This window comes from Saccopteryx bilineata, chromosome 2 (genome assembly GCF_036850765.1).
Source record: "Saccopteryx bilineata isolate mSacBil1 chromosome 2, mSacBil1_pri_phased_curated, whole genome shotgun sequence".
In the NCBI taxonomy this organism is placed as follows: Eukaryota; Metazoa; Chordata; class Mammalia; order Chiroptera; family Emballonuridae; genus Saccopteryx; species Saccopteryx bilineata.
This window is the reverse complement of record NC_089491.1, coordinates 227,534,113-227,561,937: the sequence shown is the minus strand read 5'-3', so window position 1 is coordinate 227,561,937 and position 27,825 is coordinate 227,534,113. Positions and strand designations below refer to the sequence as shown.

The following is a 27,825-nucleotide window of genomic DNA, read 5'->3' as shown; positions in this document are numbered from 1 at the left end:
ATACTTCACATAATTAGGCATGTGAAAGTTTAAAAGCATTTTTACTGTATGTGCTGCCAAAGTGACTACTAAAAGCATTCTTAAATCCAATTTTTTTAAAAGTTTCACTTCAATTGTAACTCATCTGAGACGGATTGAGACCTACCATGTAAGGTGGTGCATGGGTCCACAAACACCTCACTCACTTTACTCACATAAGGTCTTAACCTGACCCTAGCAACTAAACGCTTCTTAGCTGTGTAGGCATGTGCCACATAACATTTCAGTCAATGATGGAGTGCATATACAACAGTGGTCCCATAAGATTATAATAGAGTTGAAAATTCCCATCACCTAGTGACATTGTTGCCATCATAAGGTCACAGCACAATGCATTAATTACTCTTGTGTTCGTGGTGAGGCTGGTGTAAAGAAACTTACTGCATCGCCAGCTGTAAAAACATATAGTACATACAGCATACAATACTTGATAATAATTGACTATCTTATGTATTTATGATACTCTATTTTTATCATTATTTTAGAATGTACCCTTTCTACATATGAGGAAAATAATTTACTGTAAAACAATACACCACGTTAAGCCAGCAGCAACCTCACACATCTCGTGTTTACTCATCTCTTGAGCGTATCATTTTTCTCTTGTGCTTGATTCAATTTCATGTTGTTTTGTTCATCATAGCAGCCCCTAAACCTTTGTACAAAAGCAGTATCACCGAGCAACACATTTTTTCAGGACGTATGTTCGACATTAAGCAATGCATGACTGTAAAATGTTAGTATTGATACCAACTAAAGTGTGTTCATTCCAACTGACAACAACAACATCACAATCCTCTGTCTTTTAGTTCCATTATTTTCTGCATCAGCACTCGCTACATCTTCCTGTTTATCAGCTTCAATTTTGGTTGAATGTCTGGTCCTCAAAGGTTTTTCATCTTCAAACTGAGAGACCTCGGCAAACATTTTCCATAAAAGGCCAGACAGGAGATCTCCATTGCAAATATTCATCTCTGCCCACGGTAACATGGAAACAGCCCTAGAGAAACCATAAATAAATGAGCAAGGCTGTGTTCCAATAAAATTTTATTCACAAAAAATAGGTGGTGGGCCAAATTTGGGCTGCAGGTCTTTATTTACTAATGTTTCCTCTACACAAAAGCACATTTTGTTTTATTTTCTCACATGAGAAATTTGAAGGGCAAAAATATTTCTTGTATTTTTACAAGATGCCTAATCACTGTCAAGTTAATTATATGGGAACATTTTGAAAGAAAGCTATAGTCCACCAGCAAAATCAGACTTCCCTTTTCAGGACTTGTGATGTTGTGATATAATAAGAAACACACTTTGGTCTTCATTCCCAACTTCTAGCAAGAACTTCTGAAATCTTTGCACTCTGCTAAGTGATATAGATGCTAGGAGTACCTTTTGTTCTAATATTCTATATTTGACTTTGGTTCCTGACAGAGTCCCTAAGTCCCTTGGAATGTACAGGTGATAGGAGTATCTTTTGTTCTAATGAGAATGAGACGACTCTTGGTGGGCTCCTGGATGGTTGCCAGAAAGGACAAGCCTTGGTTAAAAGTTTGGGACTTGCAGCCCCACCCCTACTCCCTGTCCTCCAGGAATATGCCTATATGACAAAGCCTTCATTAGAAATTCCTGAACTATTGGGTTTAGAGAGCTTCCAGGCTGGTGAGCACACAAAGGTGCTAGGAGGGTGGCCCACATGGAGAGGGCATGGGAGGCCCACACTCACTCCCATAATCCCTGCCCTGTGCATCTCTTCCCTCTGCTCCTCCTGAGTTGTGTCTTTTCATCATATGCCAGTGAGCTAGCGAGCTTTCCTAAGCTCCGTGAGCTTTTCTAGCAAATCATCAAACCTGAGGAGGAGGTCATGGGAACCTCTAGTTTATAGCTGGCTGGTTAAAAATATAGGTGACAACAGGGACTTGTGACTGGCATCTGAAGGGGGAAGGGACAATCCCATGGGTCTGTAACCTTAACCTGTGTGTGTATCTGACGCTAACTCTGGGTAGACATTCAGTGTTAGGGAATTGTTCCGTGTGGGAAACACACACACACACACACACACACACACACACACACACTTGGTAATCAGAAGTGAACTGTGAGCATAAAGGAAAACTGAGTTTTTTCTAGACAGTACCATTCCACATGGAAACTCTCAGTGACAGGTTCTCGGTGCCTAGCACAGAGGAAATGCTCACATAAAGTAATATGCTCACATATTACTATTAGGATTCTATTAGTAAAGTACGTGTTACTGAGTTGTTATAACTTATAGTACTGAAGCAAGATACTACACTGGCCTCATGTCACAGTTTATGAAACACAGATTGCCAACTTTCTTTTCAGGGAGAAAAGCTAAGGACTGGGTGGTCAGAAACAGAACCCAGTGCCAGGAACTACCAGTAAGGGGAGACAATAGGATAACCAGGTTTGGAAACCCTTGCCAAGTGTACCCACTTTGTGGGTGCCCTTCATGACTGTTTGGGGTTTTTTGTTTGTTTTTAAGCAAAATGGCACACAAGGTGCTTGTGGATTTATGCACTTTTGCCCAATAACAACCAATTTAATCGCAGCAAGTTGAGACTCTAATTCATCCATCAATTTCAGATCTCTCCTAGTTCACTTGGAAGTTTCTTATGCAGAAGCAACAACATTTTAGTGGAAAGGGAATGCCCTGAGGAGCCAGAGAGATCTGAGTTAAAGTCCTTGTTTCACCACTTGCCTTCTCTGTGTCTCTGGGTGAGCTTTTGGCCTCTTAGAGTTTTCTCAGTATGCTCACCTATGAAATCACAGGTGGATAATAATACTTATCACACAGAAGTTTATCAGGATTAAATTGCGTCCTCCAAAAAGATATGTTGAAGTCCTAACCCCCAGTACCAGTGAAATGTGACCTTATTTGGGGATTGAGTCTTTACAGAGGTAATTGAGTTGAGGTCACTGGAACGTGTCCTAATCCAATACAACCAATGTCCTTATAAAAAGAGGAAATTTGGACAAGAGACACACATGGAAGGAAGATAATGTGGACATGAAGATTGGGATTATGTTGCTGAGGAATATCCGGGGCCACCAGGAGCCGAATAAGGCTTCATGGGGGGGGGGGGGGCCTGCCCAAACCTTGATTTTAGATGTCTAGCTTCCAGGCTGTAAAACAATAAACTTCTGCAGTTCTAAACCACCCAGCTTGTAGGACATTGTTAAGGCTGCCCAGGGATACTTACTCAATAAGGTAATGGAAAGAAAGTGCATAGCTCAATGCCTGACTCGTAATGGATGCTCAAAAATGTTTTGGAAGGTATTCTTTTAAAAGTGTAGTTCCCATTCACTGAAACCCTAGTACGCACCATACCAGGAGACTTAGCTTATGTTCTCATTTATAATTCTTACAATAGTCCTATGAGATACAGGGACTCATCAGTCTTACCCATTTTATAGATGGGACTTCAGTCTTAGGAAGTTAAATAACTTGCCCAAGGAGCCACCGCTAGAAGTGGTCACTATGTATCACTGACCCATTTCGGGTGACATCGTCAGGATGCTCTGTCTGCAGCTGTATTATTAGAGGAAACAGGAGTTAGAGCTGTTTAAAAGCATTTTCCATAGGATTATGTGATAGAAATGCTCCCTACTCTTCTAAGCACATTCCGTGTACCCTTGGTGTCATATTCATCTTCTTAGGGTCTTATATAATTCCACCAAAAATTTAGGTAACTGGAAATGATAGATATACAATGGACATGGAGGTGCACTGCCGACTCAGAATCTTCTCAAAGAAGGGCTCATTGCCCTAGCAGTCAACTCCTTCAGAGTTGCCTGAGCTACAGCAGGAACCCTACCCAAGGTCATGGCCTTGCAGGGCCTCTCTACCCAAAAGGACTGAGCAAGAGGACCAGCCAGTTCAGGTCAAAGCCCATTTCTCTAACAACGCTACTCATTCTAGAGCTCCCCCTCCAGGTTGGAAGAGGTATTATCAGGCTTATACTACGGGGGGGGGGGGGGGGGGGGGTCTTGCCCAAACCCACTTCTGCTCTGTTCCTTCCAGAAGTATTTTTTTTAAATAAGCTCCAGATTAAACTCCACCTCCCACATTTACTTCCAGAGAACTCACTAGGTTTTGCTTCGCCTGACAAAGAATGATGTTGCCCAGATATGAAGCTGATAGAATATCCAGGGAAAGAAAAAATCTTGATATCTACACACTTGTAACTTGAGTCCAGCGGAGGAAATCCAGTAAGGTATGAATAGAAGCCTTCAGTGTATGTAAACTATCTCCACCCCCGTGACAGACAGAGTTGAGGTCCCGGTGACTTAAAATGCAGAGAAGGAATCTCTATAAAATAATACTAATATGTAAGAGTTCATGTTCCTTGGGGGAGTCAGAGAAAGTCCCTCCACTGGCTGGGGCACCAAGTTCACAAGGCCAGACAAATGTGTTTTTTTAAAGGAATGTGTGATAAGAACACTGAAACTTGATATTTAAAATCATAAGGATCAATTTTGCAAAACATACATGGTTGGCTAAGAAAAGCTCATCTAAATAGCACTTTTAACTCTCATGATCATAATAAGGTATGAAGTTTTGTGATTTGTGCAAAAATTTAGTCATTGATAATTTATTATAATAATATGCTTTGTGTGTGTGTGATATATATATCATATAGATATAGATATAGATATAGATATAGATATATAGATATATCCTCATTTCCACTTAAGGTCAAGGTCAAAAGAAGGGTGGGGGTGGAAGGAGAAATTGTTCCATGAAAATTTTTGAGCTGATTAAAAATTTACAGAGAACAGAATCCATTCTGAGCACAGTCATGCTGCCCTATCTCCTGCACAAAGGGAGCCTGGTTACTTAGCTCTAAACCTGGCTTTTCAAGCTATCTGATTACCCCTTATCAGGGCCCATTAGTGTCTGATAATAGCAACCAATCCCTTGTTCAGTCAGCCCTAATTTCCTTAAAGAAAAATCTCCTCCTGTGGCATGCAACTCGTTCCTCATTCACCCAGTGGAGTATAGATACACTTTAAAATCAGGCACCAAAAGGCAAGGTCACTGCCTGCCTGTCCACAAACACATCTTTCCATGTTCCTATCACAAGGCAGCATTGTCTTCCTGCCCCAGGCCTGGCCAAGCAACAGCGAGGTGAAAGGGCATGCAATATTTATTATAACAATTACAAAATATGTAGAATGCCAGAGTCAGCAGGATTGTAGAAATCTTTTAGCTCAGCCTCTTCCTTTTATAAATCGGGAAACAGAAGACCATAGTCTCATAGGGCTGTAGAGGTCAGATCTATAGTTCTGACTCCTAAACCAGCCTAATTCCCATCATGACAAGTCACCCATGTCATACCATGTTTTCCACAATATGACTTGGGAAGAAAACTGAAACTATTCAGTCTGATTCATCCTAGGCACATTATTTCATCTTTGTCATTGTGTGTTTTGTAGCCTTTATAGATGTTTTAAAGAGAATTGTGACTAATTGGGATCCATTACCAAAGAAACAATGGATAGAGGGGGAAAGCCACATTGAAATAAAAGTTCCACGGATATTAGCCTCTGATTTAAAAAGCATCCTCTTCCTAGGTTCTATGAGTGAAAAAAGAGATAGAAGGCAACAGGAACCCCCACAAAGACAGTGAAACTATGATTGGCAGGTAACTATAGAACACAGACGGGATGCCACCAACTATAAAATTAAAGCCAACAGCTGCCCCTCTGGAGCTCAGACTCTCATTCTGCCTCCATGTTCAGAAAATGAGGTCAGTATGCTAAAGAAAACCACTCAGCCATTTCCACGTTGTGTGGGCACAGGTATTTGATACTTGTAATCCCTTTGGAGCCTTACTTTATACACTTACATGAAGAAGGAAACTAAGTAAATGCTTTGACCAAGGGAGAAAGAGAGTTAACAAAGAGGGTACATACCCCTACACTCCGAAACATTTACAATAGCCAAGCTATGGAAGCAGCCCAAGTACTCATCAATAGATGAGTGGATTTAAAAAAAACCTGGTATACATATAGACCATTACTTGGCCATAAAAAACTAAACTCTTACCATTTACAACAGCATGTTAGAGAAAGGCAAATAACATATGATTTCTTATATGTGGAATCTAAAGAACAATGTAAATGAACAAACAAAACAGACTCACAGTTAAAGAGAGCAGACTGATGGTTGCCAGAGGGGAGAGGGGCTGGAGGGCTGAGTGGAAGTGGTGAAGGGACTGAGAAGTATAGATTGGTGGTTACAGAATAATCACAGGGATGTAAAATATAGCATAAGGGAATATAGTCAATAATATTGTAGTAACTATGTATGGTGTCTGGTGGGTACTGGAAATATTGGGGAGAAAACTTTGTAAAGTCTATGGTCGTCTAACCACTATATTGTACACCTGAAACTAATACAAAATAATATTGAATACAAGCTGTAATTGAAAAATAATTAAGAAAAAGGGGTGCATGACATGCTGGGAGGGGCAAGAGCTTCAGCAGGAGGAGATGGGGAAGGGTCACACTTTCTCATATTTCTTATCAGTTCAGAGGACCAGGAAAGCAAATGATAAAGAGAGGATTCTACTTAGCAAAGACCCAGGAGAAGGAACCACAGGTAGGAGGCAAATCAAGTAGATGAAATTCAAAGGGTTGCTGGTGAGCCAGGAAGAAGGGCAAGCCAACAACATCTGCCCTCTTAAATTAAATATTTACTTTAGAGTTGGTATAAAGCAGATCTGATCATGTATAAAATGAAGCCTAGAATTTGGAGGAAAAGTGGGGTGCTCAGGATAATGGGAGGTGATAAGGAGAGAAAACTGCAGAGCAGGAAGACAACAGACACCCGGAACTGACATCGCCAACTTTAACACCATGGATTCTGGAGGAGGAAACCAGAAAGGTTGGAAAGAAAGTTTTCACATAAAATTATTTACAAAGATTTGGAGAGTTCAAAGAACACAGTTTGTTGAAGAAAAGGGTTCATTCACCATGTTGCAACCTAAATGGATGAGAGAGTCCATCAAGATGTTCTTACAATTCTTAAATCATACAAATGGAGAAAAGGGCATATAAGCATTTAGGCAGAGGGAGAAAAGCAAAAGAAATAGTAACCTAAAATAGAACAAAAATTAAAGCAACTTCTGATGTCCCTTTTGTAATACTGAAAACTAAAAAAAAAAAAAAAAAAAAAAGGAGGGAGACATATACCAAATGATCAAGGGATGATGCAAAAAAATAAGACTTTGTGGTCTAAAAAGTCTGATGATGAACACTGAAATTCATTAAAGATGTTCTAAGCAAGGATGATAAAAATGCTGGCCAAACTAAATATAAACACAAACTACCTCTTAAAAATACAGAACAATAAAGCAATTATCACTTAATATAGGAATCTAATAACACAGTTATTTTTTTTAATCTCACAAATAGAAAAGGGAAATAAAAATGTGTTTCTTACTGGCTATAAAAAGCTTTTTTAAAAAAATGATCTCATTCTTAATTTTGATTATTACAAAATGCACACTTCAAAGTTCTTTTTTTAAGTCACTAGTAAAATTAAAACTAGAGTACATTGGTCACTGGCCAGTTGGCTCAGTGGTAGAGTGTAGACCCAGCGTGTGAAAGTCCTGGGTCCCATTCCCAGTTAGGGCACACAGGAGAAGCACCTATCTGTTCCCCACCCCTCCCCCTCCTCTTCCTTCTCTCTCTCCCTCTCTCTATCTGCTTCTCACTCTCCTCCCACAGTAATGGCTCAATTTGTTCAAGAGAGTTGGCCTCGGGTGCTGAGGATGGCTCTGTGGCCTCTGCTTCAGGTGCTAAAAATGGCTCCATTGCAGAGCAATGGAGCAATGGCCCCAAATGGGCAGAGCATTGCCTCCTAATGGGCTTGCCTGGTGGATCAAGATGATCAGGGGACACACAGGAGTCTGTCTCTGCCTCCCCTACTCTCACTAAAAAAAAAAAAAAAAAAAAAAAACTAGAGTACAATGACTCAGTTTTTATTACACAAATTTTAAAAGTAAATTAAAAAATAGGAAATTGTGATTTATTTTTTGACAAAGATGAATTTCAGGTAGACTATTAAATAGGACAAAGACTGGAATTTTTTACCAATAATGGTAGAATCCAAAATAAATACACAATCATAATAAATATTTGCTTGATATCATAGCATCAAATATATGAAGCAATATTAGAAATAAGTAATATTTAGACAAAAGAAGAATCCATTGCATAAAAATTAATAAGCAGTCTCTTAAATAACCTTTAAATAAAAAATTATACCAACAAGTAGATAATTTTTTAGACTTTTTTAAAAAATGAGCAATATTTTAAAAACTATCAAAACTTTTGAAGTAGTATCAAGTAGTTCTCACAGGAAAGTTCACATTTAAATTTTCTTAAAATTAAAAAGAACAAATTAAATGCACTAAGTTTTTTTGTTTGTTTGTTTGTTTTACAAAACCAAGCAAATCTATAGGAGGTGGAAATATTTCCTGTAGAATTAATAAATAAATCCTGGAGTCTATACTTTGGAAGTCATATTCACAAAAACACAGTTATAGTCATTCAAATGAATATAATAAAATCAGAAGCTAAAAATATACCCATGTAGATGAAAAAGTAAAAGTGACCACAAATACAGCAAACATTTAAAATTATAAAAGCAGCCTGACCTGTGATGGCGCAGTGGATAAAGCGTCGACCTGGAAATGCTGAGGTTGCCGGTTCAAAACCCTGGGCTTGCCTGGTCAAGGCACATATGGGAGTTGATGCTTCCATGCTCCTCCCCCCCTTCTCTCTCTGTCTCTCTCCTCTCTCTCTCCTTTCTAAAATGAATTTAAAAAAATTTTTTTTAATAAAATAAAATTATAAAGGCACATTTCGTATAGATCTGTGCAAATACGATTGAGAATCTTTAAGAAATGGCAGGTTATTTTAAGAAAATGTTCATCTTAAAAACTAAACCAAGAATGTCTCACTTGGATAAACCAAAACTATGGGAAAATTGGAAAAGTTACCCAAAACTTACTTCTAAGAGGTTATAGACCATAACAGGTTTTTTAGGTAAACTCTAAATCAAGAATAGATTTTTTTGCCTGACTAGGTGGTAGTATAGTGGATAGAGTGTCGTACTGGGATGCGGAAGACCCAGGTTCGAGACCCCAGGGTCACCAGCTTGAGCGTGGGCTCATCTGGCTTAAACAAAGCTCACCAGCTTGGAACCAACGTCGCTGGCTCGAGCAAGGGGTTACTCGGTCTGCTGAAGGCCCGCGGTCAAGGCACATATGAGAAAGCAATCAATGAACAACTGAGGTGTCACAACGAAAAACTGATGATTGATGCTTCTCATCTCTCTCCGTTCCTGCCTGTCTGTCCCTATCTATTCCTCTCTGACTCTCCATCTCTGTAAAAAAAAAAAAAAGAATAGATTTTTTTATAATATATTAATCATGTCAGAGCATAGAAAATATAGAAAGCCTGTCAACACCATTTATATAACTGGTCTAACCCTAAAACCAAACCAGAAAAAATAAGGGGGCAGGGAAGAGAACCAAAAAAAGAAAAAAGAACAAAGACCAAGCTCATAAATATAGGCAGAAAAATACTAAATCAAATACCACAAGGTGAATTTCATATTATTTCAGAAAAACAACCTATCTAATAAGATTAACACAAGAGCCTGACCTGTGGTGGCACTGTGGACAAAGTGTTGACCTGGAATGCTGAGGTCACCAATTCAAAACCCCTGGTCAAAGCATATATTAAAAGCAACTATGAGTTGAGGTTCTCTGTTCCTCCCCCCATCACTTCTCCATCTCTCCTCTTTCTAAAAATGAATATATAAAATCTTTTAAAAACAAACAAACAGTGTTTCACTTTTTGAAGATGACATGATCCTGTATATCGAAAACCCCAAAGACTCCACAGAAAGGCTATTAGAAACAATAAACCAATACAGTAAGGTCGCAGGATACAAAATTAATATACAGAAGTATATATATTGCTTTCTTATATGCCAACAATGAAACTTCAGAAAATGAACTCAAAAATATAACCCCTTTTACATGCAACAAAAAAATAAATACCTAGGAATAAACATAACAAAGAATGCAAAGGGCCTATATAATGAAAACTACAAAGTATTATTAAAAGAAATTGAAAAAGACACAATGAAATGGAAAAATATCCCTTGTTCTTGGATAAGAAGAATAAATATAGTTAAAGTGGCTATATTACCCAAAGCAATATACAAATTTAATGCAATTCCAATCAAAATTCCAATGTCATTTTTTAAAGAAATGGAACAAAAAATCATCAGGTTTATATGGAACCATAAAAATACCCAAATAGCCAAGTAATCCTAAGGGGGGAAAAAAAGAAGCTGGGAGCATTATAATACCTGACTTCAGATTATATTACAGAGTCACAATAATCAAAACAGCAGAGCATTGGCAAAAAAATAGACACACAGACCAATGGAACAGAATAGAGAGCCCAGAAATAAAACTACATATATCTGGTCAAATCACCTTTGATAAAGGGGCCAAAAACACACAATGGAGAAAAGAAAGCCTTATCAGTAAACGGTGCTGGGAAAACTGGAAAGCCATATGCAAAAGAATGAAACTTGACTACAGTTTGTCTCCTTGCACAAAAATTAATTCAAAATGAATCAAAGACCTAAATATAAGATCTGAAACAATAAATTACATAGAAGAAAACAGATACTAAACTCATGGACCTTGGCTGTAGAGAACATTTTATGAATTTGACTCCAAAGGCAAGGGAAGTGAAGGCAAAGATAAATGAATGGGACTACATCAGACTAAGAAGCTTCTGCACAGCAAGAGAAACTGACAACAAAACAAACAGCCAACTAAATGGGAAATGATATTTTCAAACAACAGCTCAGATAAGGGCCTAACATCCAAAATATACAAAGAACTCACAAAACTCAACAAACAAGCAAACAATTCAATAAAATAAATGGGAAGAGGACATGAACAGACACTTCTCCCAAGAAGAAAGACAAATGGCCAATAGATATATGAAAAGATGTTCATTTCACTATCTATTAGAGAAATGCAAATCAAAACTACAATGAGAGGCCCTGGCCGGTTGGCTCAGTGGTAGAGCATCGGCCTGGCGTGCAGAAGTCCCGGGTTCGATTCCCGGCCAGGGCACACAGGAGAAGCGCCCATTTGCTTCTCCACCCCTCCCCCTCTCCTTCCTCTCTGTCTCTCTCTTCCCCTCCCACAGCCAAGGCTCCATTGGAGCGAAGATGGCCCGGGCTCTGGGGATGGCTCCTTGGCCTCTGCCCCAGGCACTAGAGTGGCTCTGGTCCCGACAGAGCGACGCCCCAGAGGGGCAGAGCATCGCCCCCTGGTGGGCAGAGCGTCGCCCCCTGGTGGGCGTGCCGGGTGGATCCCGGTCGGGCGCATGCGGGAGTCTGTCTGACTGTCTATCCCCATTTCCAGCTTCAGAAAAATACAAAAAAAAAAAAAAAAAAAAAGAAAAAGAAAGAAAAACTACAATGAGAGCCTGGCTAGGCAGGCGCAGTGGATAGAGCATCAGACTGGGATGCGGAGGACCCAGGTTTGAGACCCTGAGGTTGCCAGCTTGAGCATGGGCTCACCTGGCTTGAGCAAAAAAGCTCACCAGCTTGGACCCAAGGTTGCTGGCTCAAGCAAAGGGTTACTGGATCTGCTGAAGGCCCGCGGTCAAGGCACATATGAGAAAGCAATCAATGAACAACTAAGGTGTCGCAATGAAAAACTGATAATTGATGTTTCTCATCTCTCTCCATTCCTGTCTGTCTGTCCCTACCTATCCCTCTCTCTGACTCTCTCTCTGTCTCTGTAAAAAAAAAAAAAAAAAAAAAAAAAAAAAAACTACAATGAGATACCACCTCACACTAGTTAGATTAGCTATTAGCTACTATCAACAAGACAGGTAACAACAAATGTTGGAGAGGCTGTGGAGAAAAAGGAACTCTCATTCACCTTTGGTGGGAATGTAAAGTAGTATAACCATTATTGAAGAAAGTATGGTGGTTCCTCAAAAAATTAAGAATAGAACTATCATATTACCCAGCAATCCTTCTACTGGGTATATACTGCCAAAACTTGAAAACATTGGTATGTAAAGACACATGCAGCCCCATGTTCATTGCAGCATTGTTCACAGTGGCCAAGACATGGAAACAACCAAAAAGCCCTTCAATAGAGGATTGGATAAAGAAGATGTGGTACATATATACTATGGAATACTACTCAGCCATAGAAATGATGACATAGGATCATTTACGACAACATGGATGGACCTTGATAATATTATACTGAGTGAAAAAAGTAAATCAGAAAAAACTAAGAACTGTATGATTCCACACACAAAATTGAGACTCATGGACATAGATAAGAGTGCAATGGTTACCAGGGGGAGGGGAGGGAAGGGGAGGAGAGAGAACAGGGTAGGGGGAGGGCAGGAGCATAAAGAAAACCAAATAAAAGGTGACGGAGGACTATTTGACTTCAGGTAATGGGTATACAACATAATTGAATGTCAAAATGATGCAGAGATGTTTTCTCTAAATCTATGTACTCTAGTTGACCAATGTCATCCCATTAAAATTAATTGTCTAAATAAAAATTTTTTAAAAATCTACACAAGAAATCCATGAGCCATTTAACATTAAGCATTGCATTAATAGATTATGACACGTCAGGGCCAATGAGAAAAGCAGTGTGACATCCTCAAACTAGTTCCAGAGTTCCTAAGGTCAACTGTTCACACACTGCCTAGATATTGAAGGGTAAAAATAAATTTCCAGATATCCAGATAATTCTTTAAGGATCAGTTTAATTATTTGGATCTCTGTTGATTAAGTATTCATTAATTCAAATAGAATATTCTCTAAAAAAGAGAAATATTATGCTACAAGCCATTTCTTCATTATTATGAGCAATATACACTCCCCATTCCAAACAAGGAAGCCCTCAGGAGCCTCAGGCTAACATTACTCATCACTATCACTGCCCCTCAGTTTGGTCACCTATTATATGTTCATCTCACTTTCATGACTTGGCTCAAGTCCCACTGCCCCTGGTCACGCTTGCATGTTATCCCTATTCCTCCTGTTGTCCCTTCCAGGAAGTTACAGCTAATGCCCTCTTCTCTTTCTTCCCCCTGGCCCCAGGCAAAGTTCTATCAAACTCTCCATCCTGATTATTTTCTTGTGTCTCTCCTGAGCCCACAGTCTCCTGGGGCCCTCAGTTGTGACACATAATTTCCTTACTCCACTACACAATACAGAGTAAACACTCAATCTATTCTCATTCTTAAATTAACCAATCCAAAATTTTGCAAGTACACATCTGTATTGACTCCTGTGTAGCAAAACAATTGTACATTTAATAACTGAGTTACATCCCCCCCCCCACAAATCGGTCCAGAACACTTATGCACATGGGCATAGATATACACACCTAACATGTTTTAAGGCATGTCCTGATCCCACCACTTGATGTTGGGGAGTTTTAAGATTTGCCACATGAATCTGGCATAAAAGCTAAAAAGCAGTCAGCTGTCATTTTTCTTCCTCACTGATTTTCATCTGCATAGAAGGTAAGAAAACAGGACCAAGCTGATTGGGGTTTCCCATTGTAATGACCTCCTATTAAGGAGTGAGCTTCCAGTGAAAGTTAATACAGGGAATTTACCTTACTCAGCTAATGATCTGAATCTCCCTTGGCCAAACCCAAGTAAGTTACCCTCTCCTTTAAGAGGCAACTTTCTATTATTTTTCATATTTCCTATTCCAAGGTGTACTAACCAAGACCACACAGACATGGCCAAGTTTTCGCCATGGAGCGATATGCCAGTCTATCTTCGTGTGACTAGAAACAGCACCAAGGACTAAACATCCTAACTATTGCTCACGTTAATTGGGAATAAAATGAACTGTTCTGCTTCAGATTTCACACACTGAAATTATGACACAGAGGAAACCCCTGGAATCTACCAAGGAACTGACTAAAATAAATATTCAAGGAAACGGCAATGGTCAATGGTTCACTTTCTGTGTGCTTAGTGCATAGACAACCTGGGGTTCTCAAGAGTTTGTACTCTGATCTCTACTTGAGTTTTGAAATGGATTTTTTAAAAAATAATCAAGCCACTTAAAAGTTCAATTAAACAGAAGGGGACAGGTGTAGCACAAGAGGGTTCCAGTGGATGTCAGAAGAAAGCATGCAACAGACAGGGTTAGCATTCATATCAGGACCACATTTGCCTCACACAACAGGAAGGGGAGGTTGGCACTGACTCAGGAAACCTGAGCTATGAAGTCAGCAAATCCAAATTATTCTGTACAAAGCCCCATTTTCAAAGATGGACCAGGTCCATAAACATACCCACAAGCCTGTCTGCTAAATGCGTGGCCATCTGACTAAATATTTTAGATGTATGAAGTAGACCATCTATCTACTGAGTTAAAAGGCAATTTTTACTCATCTTTTTCTATCACAAGGCAATTATTGCTCACTCACCACTTAAATTTGTTCTGACAATCAAACGTCAGATAACACCAAAGAAAACAAATGAAAAACAGAAAGAATAGTTAGTCTCCTGTATGATGTATGTTTATGACAAAAAAAGATTAGTTAAAAATCCATCTTCCTCCACCTGCAGTCAGAAAATGTTTAAGGGAACTGTCAGTAAAATCATTACTAATGAAGTAGCAGAGTACGCAGAACAATGGTTAGAAAGGAAATTTAAAAGATAAATGCAACTTCAGCTGTTACAAATTTTTCATTAGTGAATGAAGATGCTGGGAAAGGTCACATTTTTCGAACAGCCTGTGAGCATTCCAAGTATCCAAAGCATCAAATTTTATCTAATCCTATATTCTGCTCCACCTCTTGACCTTCTCCCTGTGCTCAAACACCTCCTATTACATTTTAGCACTTCACTAAAATTTCTATAAAAATTGGAAACTATTGCAACCTCTATCCCAACAATCAAACCCAAACCTACTTTTTTGGTGAACGTTGTCTATGGTATTTATAATAAACCATCCATCTTTAAACTACAAGCCATCATCTCTCACCCAATTCACTAAGGCACCCTAAAATCCCACTGAGGTGTCCATAAGAAGATCACTTTGCTTGTGGCAGGAATGGGGCTTGGTCTAAAGACATATGCCCAGCTATAACTCTGGACACTGGGTTCTGGAGTGAACAGTGGTGACCAGTGAAAAATCACAAAGAGGGCATAAAAAAGTCAAGGAGCAGAAGTGAGGCTGGTAGTATGGTGGTTTGCAAAGTGGGTTTGTGGGTTTCAAATTATTAGTGACTTCAGACAGACATTTTCACCCATGCCCCATGTCTAGTAACTTGACCTTTTTCACTGTAGAAAGAGTCAGGTTCTTCTTCCAAAGAATAGGGAGAGCTCTCTGAGGGAACAACAACAACAAAACAAAACAAACAAACACACAAGAAGTCACTGTCCCCTAGACTTCTCCTACATTTTAATCTGTTTTTGTTTTGTGTTTTTTTACTGCCCAAGTCAACTTGAGAAACCAAACAAATGTCCAGTGGCTCAGTCCACCCTAAACTGTCCTCTTTCCTGAAGTCTAGGAATGGCCAGCGTCACCCTTTCCCATTTGCTTGGTGCTGATGGAAGGGGCAAGTATATCTCATGCTCTGACTGACAGATGACAAATGCAAACTATGTTAAAAAAGAAAAATGTCACCAAAAGAGTTAATGAAAAACTTTGTGGTGAGATATAGACTGATAAACCAGCTCAAAGCCTGTGATTTCCCTTCCTTTTTATTTTTTTGTTTTTGTTGTTGTTGTTTTCTATCTAATGATCTCCCTTTCTAAGCTGCAGCAAATACCAACCAGAATTACAACATATGTGAGATTGCTTAGTGGGATCCCAATGATGTACCAACCCAAAACTTGGACTTTACCCCCCAAATCCATGTGAATAATACTCCTAAGATATTGAGTATATTTTTAGTAAAAAGTAGGGCAGTTCTTATTTCAATGTTACAATTAAGATTATTTGGCTTTGAGCAAAAAGTCAACTCACTTATGCAAAAGGGAACTCCACTGAGTTCCCAACTGGGATGTAAACCTAGACCAAGATTTAGATGGAAAAGGAGCCCAGGCTTTGACTACACACTCCTCCAGGAATCCAAGCTGTTCCAGTGCCAGAGGGTCCAAGAGCCTGTGCAAAAAGAAGGATGCAAGACTGACTCAGGGTGACAAAATCCTTACATAGCCAGGGGCAGGGCGCGGCTCTAATCCCAGTGGGAAATTAGAATGCAAATCAGGAGCTGAGAAAGAAGTCTCATCAATGCACCACTCACCCAAGCTTTCAGGATACATAAGAAGGTAAAATAAGGCTATAGTTGATACACAGGAAAGGCAGAACTCCTGGAGCTCACCAGACTCAATGTAGAAGGTAATGGAAATCATTCCAGATCACATTCACCAGTGGAAATGCAGTGGCTGTTTAATACACGGGTTAAAACAGACTCAAGGACCCAGAGCACACCTGGAGGCAGATGGGCTTCAGCAAACACAGCAGGGCAGGCTGAGATGGACACAACATGATGAACTGGCAACACAGAAGCAAGGTGGACAGCAGCCCAGGAAAGCAACATGTATGTGTGTGGTCCATTTCATAATTGATAAGGAGGCTCTGCAGCCCATGTGCCTGGAGCAGCACATTAATTACCAGAGCTGCCAATGGGCTGGGTCACTCATGAAATGATGTGTCTGCCATCCAATAGAAATCACCCAGCAGCACATACTCCCTTCCTTTCCTCAGACACTTATTGAGCATGTGCAAGATGGTGGAGTCTGAAGATGAGCCGGTGGTCAATATGCACAGCCAGTTAAGGTACCATAGGAAGTTTAAGGCCCTGACCCTTACCTTCTTGATACTTAACAAGGAAATCTCGGCTTGGGGTCAAAGTTTACGTTGACAACAGCCTTCCCAAGGTTTTATTCACTTGTTTTGTTTTTCACCAGGTCTTATCTTTGTGGCTGTTGTTTTAATATGCATTTCTGCTCAATTTACTTTACATGTAGTTGTTTTTGTTTTGTTTTGTTTTTTACTGAGTGGATTTTATAATGTATTTAATACAAATTGTGTTAAAGACAAACAGAGATTTCAGGATCTGATATTGTTTATAACTCAGCACTTGGGAAACTATAGAATTAATAAGGACGTTTTAACACTTGCTACCATTTTTACATACCTGACATATACAAATGCAGCTATGAAGGACATTTGATGCTTTTGTATTATTCTTAGAAATAATATAACAATAATATTCCATCAAGGTGAGCAAGACATGGACCCTTTTTTTAAGAAAAAAAAAATTCCCACATTAATCATTTATATATCTTTTGACCTCACTGTGCACAGTAAGTATTTGAGGATGGACTGGAATATGTACTCCTAGGTGATTTCCATTCAACACCAAATGTATTAGATCCTGAGTGGTTTAAATTACAATGTTTCTTAAAAATAAACCCACCAAAAACTAGGAACAGATTCCCTCTGCTTAGCATACTTCTGCAACTATAAATTAAAATAACATTTAAAATAAGTATTGCCAAAATGATAAACAGCCACAAAATTTCAAGTTAATAAGTTCACGATAACATAGCAGGTGACACTGTACAGACTGTTAAAGTGACTGCTATGGAAGCAGTGGCCTGAATCTGGCCTGTGGCATCATCACGTGTGGTTGTCCCAACACATGTCTGTACAAATCACAACCCTTTGCTCATACAGCATTAGGTCAGTGGTCGGCAAACTCATTAATCAACAGAGCCAAATATCAACAGTACAATGACTGAAATTTCTTTTGAGAGCCAAATTTTTTAAACTTAAACTATATAGGTAGGTACATTGTTATTATAACCTGTGCGCCCACACATGGCATTTTGTGGAAGAGCCACACTCAAGGGGCCAAAGAGCTGCATTTGGCTTGCAAGCCGCAGTTTTCCAACCACTGCACTAGGTAAAGTCATGGCCCTTCATGTGAAGAGGAATCTCACTGTATATATCCTAGGTCTACTTCTGGTCTTGAAATGATATGTGACAATTAATATGAAAGTCTTTACTATTTTGCTATGCCAGAATTTGTTTAACACAAATATGTCAACAGAGTGCTTATCATCTTCTAATTATTTAATTGGTTTCACAAGGGAGCAGCTCCCTGCTGTCTCTAACTCCAGCCCTGCTTCTTCTACTCAGAGGCAGGGTGCTGAAATACTTCCCAACATTAGACTTGGAATCACAGTTCCAGACTCCATTAGGTCCCTACAACCCATATGGAGCTTAAGTTCTAAAATCAGCACTGAAGGCAAAAATTGAAGTCTAAAGTGCCCTTAAAATGGTGTTAAATTGCAAATCAAGCACGAGACCTGTGGCTTCACCTGTACATTCCTATGCAGGAATTCTTCTGCTCACTGAAATGTGAGGGCCACTGAAAGACAAAAGAACAGAACAAAAGGGAAGGCTCTCCACAGAAGTCTGGGCATCCAAACCCTCCCACTGCCATCCCCAGGGATGACAGGAGTTTGGGTTAGGGGGGAGGGGATTCTCAAGAGTTCTTGCTTGCCAGGAGAATTTACTCCATTCTTTCTTTTCTCACATGGAGCTTCTAAACCTGACACATGTTAGTAGTTTTGGTCATATTGTGAGCTCTGGACAAGAGCATTGTGCCTACATGCAATTCTGTGAATTCATTGTTGTACCTTGGGTTGTCTTTTCTTGTTTAGTCCCACCATTGATTCCTGCCAAAACATATTTCCCTAAGATCTTCTGTTTGTAAAATGTTAATTTTGTTGAAGGGTACAATTCTATATGTATTTACTGAAAAACAAAATGAATCTCATTAAAGATCAAAGATTATACCTTGTGCTCAAAGACTCAGACTGCCATCAGGCTGAGCATCAGAAAATAAATACAGTGTACACAAAGCTACCATGTACAAAGGGGAAAAATGTTTGGACAGGATGAAATATAACAGATCTATTGCCCTTAATCAAACCAAACCACTAATCAGAATATTTGATCTGCATAATTTTCCAGAAGACATTTTAACATCATACATTTGGGTCATCTTAAAGTAATATGACCTTTATAAATATTCAATCATAAGAACAAAATAAGTGATTTTGCCAAATGTTGATCAGGTTCTGCCCACTCAGCTCTGGCCTCCTAGTCTCTCAAGAGGAATGTTATTCTTCTACTAATTGCCTTTGCTCCTTCTGCAGCCCATTGGCTCTGACCATCACACTCATCCAAGCCTGGTCTTTCACGCTGCCATCATGTCAACATAAAAGCCTTGCCCACTTCAGTCATCCCACTTAGAAACCTAAAGGTCTGTTTCTTACCTCCACTTCTACACAAGCACCCAGACTGGCCTCTCTTGGCCTGCAGTGCCACCTTCCTGACCCAAGCCATCAACAGCCCCTACCTGAACTATAAGTATACCCTCATACAGCCCTGGCCAGGAAGCTCAGTTGGTTAGAGCATCACCCTGATATGCCAAGGGTACAAGTTTGATCCCCAGTCAGATCACATATAAAAATCAACCAGTGAATGCATCAATAAGTGGAACAACAAGTCTTGCTGTCTCAAATCAATAAATAATTCTTTAAAAGTTGTATTTAAAGAATATCCTGCTAATTGTGTCCACTCTTGCTCCCTACAAACCTGTTCTCTACCCAGCAGAAGAATGATCTGAAAATGCAAATCAACCATACCTGCTACCTGACCCTCTTACTTACTTCCCTTTTCTCCCAGAATCATGATGCAATCAATCCCCTGCCTACCAGGCCAAGTTCCTTGCCACCCTCTCCAGCTTCAGAAAGGACCACTTTCCCCCACTCACCACATCAGGCCTCTCTCTTGGATCTGCCAAAGCCCCAGCTGTGGCTTTGCAAGAGCTTAGTGCCTCCTCAGTCCTCATTTTGGGGTGCCCGATCCTCCCAGGAGGATCTGAGCCCTCCCTCCACCTCCAGACTGCTTCCCTTGGTATACTCCCTGCAGTGTAGTCAGTAGAATTATGTCCCCCAAAGAGACACACACCCTGATCTTTGGAACCTATATTTTACCTTACCTGGCAATAAGAACTATGCAGATGTGATTAAGAATCGTGAGATGGGGACCATCAGGATTATCCAGGTGGTCCTGATGTCATCACAAGTATCCTTAAAAGTAGAGAAAGTTTCTCACCTATAGCCATGGACACGCGTGAAGACAAAGGACTGATATGAGAGAAGCAAACTTGCTGGCTTTGAAGTTGGAGGAAAGGGAGAGAGTCCAGGAATGCAAGTGGCCTAGAAGGCAAGGAATTCCTGGAGGGCAGCAATTTTCAACAGGTGCACTGCAAGAATTTTTAAAACATGCAATACCTGAAAGTTTAGTCAGGAGCACTAACCTCTTTTCCCTTAGATGGTCAAATTTAAATTTTAAAAAAATGACAACAGCCAACACAATAGCCGTCTGCTGTGAATGAATCAAAATTATACCTACATTTTTTTTGTCAGATTAGCAAAAAAATGTTTTGTTTTGTTTTGTTTTTTTATAAATAAATTTTTATTTTAATGGGGTGACATCAATATATCAGGGTACATATATTCAAAGAAAACATGTCCAGGTTATCTTGTCATTCAACTCTGTTGCATACCCATCACCCAAAGAGAGATTGTCCTCCGTCACCTTCTATCTAGTTTTCTTTGTGCCCCTCCCCCTCCCCCTCTCTCTCCCTCCCTCCCCCCACCCCCCGTAACCACCACATTCTTGTCCATGTCTCTTAGTCTCGTTTTTATGTCCCACCAATGTATGGAATCCTGCAGATCTTGGTTTTTTCTGATTTACTTATTTCACTCCGTATAATGTTATCAAGATCCCACCATTTTGCTGTAAGTGATCCGATGTCACCATCTCTTATGGCTGAACAGCATACCATGGTATATATGCACCACATCTTCTTTATCCAGTCCTCTATTTTTTTCTACAGTGATTAAAGCTTTAAAGCAAACTCTTGGCCAATACAGCAAGAATCCATAAAAAAAAAGTTTTTTGATGTGCTACAGAATTTTATCAATTAGTTTACATGTGCCATGAGATGAAAATGGTTGGAAAATCATTGCCCTAGACCCACCAGAAGGAATGAGATTATGGCCACAATTTGTTTTTAACCTGGTGAGACCCACATTGAATTGCTGACCTACAGATCATGAAAATAATAAATTTGTGTTGTTATGAAACCACTGAGTTTGTGCTAATCTGTTACAACATCACATGAAACTAACATACAATATTTGTGGTATTTGTCATGCCTCTAATATTAGTAATTACTTATGTAACGTGGTGGTTAAAAAGCATAAGCTCGGGTGTCGATGTGAGTCAAGCTCCCACTCTCCCACTCAACAGCCAGAAGTTAACCTTCCAGACATGCTGACCCTCGATCCCCTGATCTGTAAAGAGATAATAAGGCTTACCTCCAAAGGGCATTCAATAAGATAAAAAGTGCTTAGCAGAATGACTAGCACAGAGTAAACCTCCAATAATTGCTGTAAGCCACAGTACCTAACAAATTCGTTTTGTGACTACTACTTTTCCCCCACAATGTTATAAACTCTGCAAAGACAGGCACCATGACTTTATTGCTCATTGCTATATTTCCAGGGTCAAGCATCCAGAGCTGGATGGCAGAGGTATTCAACAAAGAGAGAATGGAGGAATGGGTTTATATGTATACTACTTTAGGGACCAAGAGTTACACAGAGGCATAATTTACCCAATTAACTCAACTACACATGATAGGTATTATGTGCTGAGTAAAAAAGGAAAAATAAAATGTGTTCCTTATTGTCCATGAGCTTACAGAAAGCCCAGGGTTCTCAACAGGTTCATAGGGTGACAGCATAGACTTTTTGAGTGTATAAAAGAGGAGACCATCGCATCTATCATGGGTGCTTTGAGACCTGGAGATGTTGAGATGAGAGAGGGTCTTTGAGTCTAGGCAGAGTTTCCATTGGACAAGAGCAAATGAGGAGAATCATTCTGGGGTCAGTAAATGGCATTAGCAAAGGTACTGAGACAGGCAGCTTGAAGGTACATTTAGAGGATACTTTGACTCCAGTAAAGAATTAATGTTGGGAACTGGGGACATAAGTCAGTTTCCAGATGGTTCTGAGCACCAGCTAAAGACTATGGGCTGCCCCTTAAAGCAAAGGGAGAGTCAGTGAAGAGTTCTGATTCAGGGAGTCACACAATGAGACAGGGGTGTAAGACAATGGCAGAACTGAGCTGGACAAACAGCTGTCCTGCCTGATACACCACTGGGACTTCAATTCCTGGTGAGAGGAAAACTAGATAGTAAGACATCAGTAAGTTCCTTATCTTCACCTTCAAAACCACTCTGGAATTTGTTGTTTGCATTCTAGCCCTTGACAGTCTTAGTGCATCAGCCTGCTTTGTCACTAGCCTGGTGAGCAATCACTAGGCCCTCACTGGGTCCCTGGGATGGGCAGCTCTTTCACTGGAGGCTCCCACGTGAACATAGTCTAAGCCTCTCCCAGTGTTAGCAGTGGGGTCTTGAGCTCTCTGTGGTGTGCCATCTTGTGGAGGTTATGTCAAGGTGTTGAATGAAATGAAGGGTAAGTTGGGTCCTCGGCAGTCCTTGCCAAGAACCCCAAAACTTTAGTCTGTGGGTGATAACTTTCCCCACCTAGACAAAGACCGACCACCCTAAAAAAAGTGAATTTTGCCCCATTAGTGGCTGACACAGAAATGGGGACCAAACCCAGCCCTATCCTCAGAACCTCAGCTCACATACAGGCAGGTCCAGAAGGCTTTTCTCCATCCTGGCTTTGTGATGCCAAATTCTATTACAAAACATTCAGTCGAGAAAAGTATCAAACTGCATTTACTTCCATTACCAAGAGCACCCAAATATTTCCCAAGTGGTTCCTGAAATCAGTCGTGTGCACCTTTTAAAAGTCTTAAATGTTTCCAAACTCTTGAAATTTGTAGTGATTGATACAGGCTTTTTAAGTTTAGTATTACCGCTCATGTCACATTTTCACCTGATTTCCTATCTTTTGTGGTATCCTTGATTAGTAAGGCACTTGATTTTATCTTTTATTAAGGGCCTTTGAATGTAGCAAAATGTTGAAATGATTCATTAATCATAATAAAAGACTTCAAAGGGATTCAAGTTAAACTTCAGGTTTCAGAACAGCATACTAGACAGTCAACTTCTTGTATTTCAACTTCAGGACAATGAGCCTAGTGGGGAATTTTGCTAAAAATGCCTAATGAGCATGTTAGTCACATCTAAATATCATCTGTTGTCCACATGTTCCCATCATATATTGCATTTCATCCAACATTCATTTATTATGTAGCAAGATACAGTTTATGCTGTTCACTTCTACTGATCCATTCCCTGAACTGTAGAAGAAAAATAAAGTGAATTCCTTAGGGCAGGAGCCTGACCAAAACCAGAGAAACCGACTCAGGGCACGTGACTCGAGTTTTATCTACATGGACTACAGTTTGAAACATAAAGTTGAAATCATCAAGTGATTGAGGGATTTTGGGGGGTTTTTTGTTTTTGTTGTCAATTTGTCTTTTTGTTTTTGTTTTTTTTTTTTTGGAGTGGAGAAATTAGGGTCACTTTGTTGCAGAGCACCACCCAAGGAGAGCTGAAAATTAGTACTTATAAACCTGGATCACCCATGGTTTACAACTGGGGGGTCTTTAAAGGCAAAAATCATGAGTAAGGGCCCTGGCCGGGTGGCTCAGTGGTAGAGCGTTGGCCTGGCGTGCAGGAGTCCTGGGTTCGATTCCCGGCCAGGGCACACAGGAGAAGCACCCATCTGCTTCTCCACCTCTCCCCCTCTCTTTCCTCTCTGTCTCTCTCTTCCCCTCCCACAGCCAAGGCTCCCTTGGAGCAAAAAGTTGGCCCGGGTGCTGAGGATGGCTCTATGTCCTCTGCCTCAGGCACTAGAATGGCTCTGGTTGCAGCAGAGCAATGCCCCAGATGGGCAGAGCATCTCCCCCTGGTGGGCATGCTGGGTGAATCCCAGTCGGGCACATGCGGGAGTCTGTCTGACTGCCTCCCCATTTCCAACTTCAGAAAAATAGAAACAAAAAAAAAAATCATGAGTAAGAGGTTCAGAGTCCTGGACTGCAAGTTTCAGCAATTTTCTTAATCTAATTTATTTAGTTCTTGTTGGCATCCCAGCTAGGGTCTTTATGACTGTGGCCACATGGTCTTTTCTGCTTAACAGATTTCTGCAAAACATCTTGATGTATTCACAAGCCATCTACCCAGGACCTCACTTAGACCTTGCTTCACCACCTGCCTTTTCCTCTGTCACTTTCCCATCCTCTTCTGCAGCCTGACACTTCTCCAGTTTAGTTATCAATTCTCTCATGGATTGAAGACACCATTGGTCGGCTACTCGCACACAAAGCAGCCATGGAGTAGTAGGAAATGCTGCAGTGCACAGCTCTCGCAGAAGTAATGCCTGTACTTGGTGACAACTGGATTTTGGAAGGTCTGGCTACAGATGAAACAGTTGAATGGTACTTCCTGGCTACCACTTCCCACTTCATAGTTTTTTCCCTTGAAGATACCATAGCAACCCTCATCAAGCTCATGCTCAATCTGCCACCCATGCTTGTAATCTGACTAGTCACAGAGGAATTTGCAGCTGTCTCCAAAGCCCCAGAAGACAGTCTTCTTGCAGTCCTTACAAATGCCAGGCTGGTAATCCCAGTGCATGGTGGCATGGAGATGCTTGGGTGCACAGAGCAGGCCCTTCCATGGCAAGCCACAGAATGTGTGGCCTACAGATGGATCCCAGGGCTTCAGGTACCTCTGACCCTTGCTGAGTTCCCAATAGAACTTGTCTACTTCCTTGCCCCTCACCTCCCCCTGGGCCTTCTGGACATGCTCCAAGGGGGCTCAGGTGGCACGCTCCTTTACTGAGTCTGGCTCGTAGCGCAACCATCGCCCCCATATCCTCTGGCCACACAGGCTTCACTGAGGGGGGGGGACTTGGAGACCACTTGGGGCATCTCAGGCTCATTGTGGTCCTCGTTGCTACACAAGTCACCACAAACCATCTTCTGGTGACCACCGCCCTAAGTCATCGAGACCATCGGATCAGGGGTCACCTGCTTCCTCTCCCAGGGAACCACAGAGTCACCTTTGTCTTGCTGCCGCCAACTCTGGCCTCCGGGTCTCTGGCCTCTGGGTTGCCGGCCAGGTGCTCCCTGTGGCCCATGGCCCCTTTTTACCCAAGCTTTTTGAACAGGAAGGAGCAAGCATGGTCCCCGGCCTTTCCTGGAGAAAGTTGCTCTGCCATTTCCCAGTCCCGAGTGCCAACGTTTAGCCATCGTCTTCTGGGTGGCTCGGGGTTGTGCCACGTGGTGCTCACAGGAGGGAAGGACGCTCAATGGAGGGGAGAGGGGCGCTCAATGGAGGGGGAGGGGTACTTAATGCACCGGGAGAGGTGCTCAAGAGAGGGGGAGGAGTTCTCAAAGGAGAAATGGGAGCAATATGGGCTGCAGAAAGCTGCTGGAGCGCTCCCAAATGACATCTTCTTTTTAAGATAGTTACGTTTTTATTACATAGACATGATAATAATCCCTGTGGGAGCTGGTCTTCAGTTTGCTTCTTGCTTTCACAGAATGTCAGTTATCTATAGTAACTGTCTAAGAATGATTTATGAAACACTCTCACACACCCACCAAAAATGCCTCAGTGCCTACATTTTCCAACCAGATAACCAAATGATTGGGGGGGTTTTCTTTTGTTTTGTTTTGTTTACTTGTTTTTATTAATTGATTTTATTGGGATACAAGTTAAGCTGTGCAACTTAATAAAACATCATCTGCACACTGCACAGTGCACCCATCGCCTTGGGCAAAGTCTCCTTCACCCCTTCTCCTCCCTTTGCCCACCTCTACCTACCCCACACCCTCTCTCTCTGTCACCACACTGTTGTCTGTGTCTATATATTTCAAGTGATTGCCTTTAAACCAACAATTCAGAAACACTTTTCTGTCAAAATTATATTAATTTGACCTTATGTTTTCAAAGTCACTAAATATTTGACTAGATTAAATTTTTTAAAAAGACAAAAGACAGTTTGTGTTTAGTATTAATATTTTCAGAAACAATGATAGTGAAGATTAAAAGATGAATATGCAATCAAAAATAAGGAACACTCCTTTTGAAATACACATTTAAAGTACACAGTCTTCCATTTTGGCAGTGAATTTAATGGGGGGCTGCTAACTGTGGGGTACAAACTGCAATGAAGTCTATCCTTGAGGAGTCTGCAGCCACAGAAGAAAATAGATGTCTAGGTACCTATAATGCTAAGCTAACTGTAAGAAATAGTGAACTAGGGGTCCCCATGGCATGAATACTTAGGAAAGGCAGTCTGTTCTCACTGGTGTATTCTGGAGGGACATCACATGGTAGTTCTACTTAAATTAGGTCTTAAGAAGCAGGATTTCAGCACCCAGAGAGGAAGTCCCCAGTCAAGGACTGTATGGCCACAGGCCAAAAGCATGAGAAGGACATGCAGCTCTGAGGCAGCTGGCAATCTGGGAGACACTGGAAGTTAGGGAGAACATGCAAGCACCTTCCATATAGCAAATTAGGGTCAGGTTGTGAAGGGCCCCAATGCAGTGCTAGGGAGTCAGGACACTTCTCTGCAGAAAACGGGCATATGGAAGACTTTGAACAAGGAGTACTTAGGAAATAAATCTGATGATAATCCAAAGGACAGCATGCAAGCTGGAAGAGTGAGGAGGAAAGATTCATTAGGAGATGAGTGTGCTGGCTCCCACAAACATCAAGTGGACTTCACCTGAAAAGCGATGATGGAGACAGGAAGGAGAATGGGTACAATCCAGCAGCCAGTCAACATTCGGTGACTGATAGCATCTCGATGCAAAGATAAATCAAAACTTCCTGAGAAAGGTGGACAAACAGGGATAGAGTTAAGGAAGATAGAGGATACAAAAGAAAAATGCAGGTTTTAAAAACAATTAATTGATGTTTTCTTTAAAAAAAAAAAGCGAAGAAGACAATTGGACTTTGGGTGATGGGAATGCAGCATAATCAAATGTCAAAATAACCTGGAGATGTTTTCTCTGAACATATGTACCCTGATTTATCCAATGTCACCCCATTAAAATTAATAAAATATAAAATTAAAAAAAATTAAAAAGGTGAAGCCTGATTTAAGTCTTAAAGTCTTAAGGTTCACTAGTTAGAAAAAGGAAAAAGGGGACACAGTCTAGCAAAAGGAGACGAGAGCCACAGCACAGATGTGAGAGCTTGGAGGCTGTCAGCGTAGGCAGGAGAAGAGGATGTATGTGAGAACAGGCCACAGTAGCAGGAATGGCGAAGAGGGGAGCCTGTGGGGAATACTTAGGAGGCAAAATCAATAACATCTGATGATGTCGGGATAAAGAAGACAGGGTTCAAGAAAGTATCTCGGGTTTCAAGCTTAAGTGACCCCTGGGATTTTGGTCCCATTGGACATGGAGAATAGATGCAGAGGAGGAGACAAATCAGGGAAAGAGGCCTGATGCCACTCTGACATGCTGGGTTGAAGGCATCTGGGAGAGATAGCAGGGATGATTTCCAGCCGGAGACAGGGGCGCAGAGCTGAGTCTGGGGAAATGAACAGCTGGCACAT

The 27,825-nt window shown here is 40.8% G+C and overlaps 1 pseudogene; it reads right to left on the bottom strand.

Annotated features, from left to right (window-relative positions):
• Positions 1-24,415: 24,415 nt before the first annotated feature.
• Positions 24,416-25,473, bottom strand: LOC136323148 (E3 ubiquitin-protein ligase RNF113A-like; annotated as a pseudogene).
• Positions 25,474-27,825: the final 2,352 nt, after the last annotated feature.